Source organism: Branchiostoma belcheri, unplaced genomic scaffold (genome assembly GCF_001625305.1).
Source record: "Branchiostoma belcheri isolate BF01 breed outbred unplaced genomic scaffold, Haploidv18h27 scaffold1839, whole genome shotgun sequence".
NCBI lineage: Eukaryota > Metazoa > Chordata > Leptocardii > Amphioxiformes > Branchiostomatidae > Branchiostoma > Branchiostoma belcheri.
Window position 1 is genome coordinate 219 of NW_017803312.1, and position 1,881 is coordinate 2,099.

Below are 1,881 nucleotides of genomic sequence, written 5' to 3' on the forward strand. Positions count from 1 at the left end.
TTTTATTCAATGACAAACGGAGCAGTTTTTCTACGATTCCAGTCCATCTTTTCAAGAAAAATCTTGGACCTTTACATAAAAAGTGGACCAAAAAGTGGACCTTTACATAAAAAGTGGACCAAAAAGTGGACCTTTACATAAAAAGTGGACCAAAAAGTGGACCTTTCAGCCTTGTGGAGGGGTTCTTCCGAACCCCCCGAACCCCCCCTGGCTACGGGCATGACGGTTGATTTAGTTGTGCATTACGTAATGCTCTACCTGGATGTCTAACCTTTATCAATGTACCCTTTTGCTAGTGGTGTCTAATCTTTATCAACATACCCTTTAGGTAGAGGTGTGAGCCTGGGGAGAAACTCTGCTGCTGTATCCTGCGGTGTGGTTTGACTGGAGGCTGGGGATGATGACTGGTCCACATGGACTGGGGAGGCTGTCACTCCGCTAGAGGAAACAGAAAAAATTAGACAAAGCATGCGCAGAACGTCATCAAGAACGCGAAACCTAAAAATAACAAAAGGTGTACCCTTAGTGCAGAAGCCAATACAAAACTATATGACACACTACTGACATGGCAGGTTCTAACATGTGAAACCTCAATGAAAATTGACCAGTAGGCTGATACATGTAACACTATATGAGTTTTTCATGAACAAACAAATGCTCAAATAATCAAACTCCTCACAAGTATTACACAGTAGTAGGTTTACAGCACATGGGTAGAATGGCAGAATGATAGGAGGTCACAAGTCTAGCCAAAAGCCAGCAGGAATTAATGGTCTGACAGTCATATGGGGGAAGTCAGGAAGCAAAGGACTGCAAACTTCCCTGAAGTTGGGAATCTCCAATTTGTTGTTCTGACCTGTGTTTGTCCTCTGCCTCCTGCCATGTCATACAGGAGACTGGGTGTGCCAGGGTAGACGTGTGCAGAACCTCAGCCTTCTCTACATCACACAGGACCACCTGCCCACTCTGGTAACCAACACCCAGCACTGCAACACACATTAGAAATAACATTATTCAAAGTTACCAAAGAGGATTAACCAAGATTTAAACCTGCAAGTGCATTGAAAAAAATTATTATTTGACTGGGATATATAAAAAGTGTTTAGATGTATAAAATATTACTTCTCCTCAGTCTTTTGTACTTGTTACTTGTGGTACTGAAGTATTATTTTGGGTATCTGAGCTCTGGATTTGTGTACCGTATTTGTCTGGACAGAGTAAGTTACAAGGTCGTGGGGAAGATTGACTAGCTGTATGACAGGAGCTCAAAAGGTCAGAGAGAGAAAATGGGGTGAATGTGAAGGTCTCAGAATCTGGCGGGGAGTCAGCAGGCTATGGTGACCAACATGGGGGAATTCAGGAAGTCGATGACTGCATATTTCCGAGGAGTCTGAACTCTCCCATTACTTGTTTGTATAGCCTGGATGTCACACTGAGATATTTTGTGTCCAGTGTGCTTTGGGTCTGGCATCCAGGCTATTGTTTGTAGCATCCTCTCGGCTTGGCTTTGTTTCCGAGTAGCACTGTGACTACATTGAACCCCTTTGATATCCATGTATGCTGAGCACTTGAATCGGGCAATGTAAAAGTCAGTCGGCAAAATGCCAGATTCAAGAATTGCCACAGCTACTCCTGGCAGTACCTTGTCCGTCCGGTCTCCAGGCCAGTCCTGTGACACCCTGACCTTCTGAGGCTCCTGCAGGCGGTGAGAGGGTCCAGACCCGCTGCCAGTTCAGACGGTGGAGCCACACCTACAGAACAAAGGGCAAGGTGATGGCATGGCAATTTTACTATCAATCTTTTCAGTAATGGTCAGTAAATTATGATCATGGCGTTACCATGGAAATTATATAGCTCCATGTGTTACTATGTGAGCCAAGT

At 44.4% G+C, this 1,881-nt stretch overlaps 1 long non-coding RNA gene across 1 annotated transcript; it reads right to left on the bottom strand.

The window, feature by feature from the left end:
* Positions 1-324: 324 nt before the first annotated feature.
* On the bottom strand, positions 325-1,760 carry LOC109467610. The gene is made up of 3 exons (XR_002140094.1): positions 1,643-1,760; positions 857-986; positions 325-438 (listed from the first exon to the last, which is right to left on the bottom strand). It is a non-coding gene; the product is annotated as an uncharacterized LOC109467610 (long non-coding RNA).
* Positions 1,761-1,881: the final 121 nt, after the last annotated feature.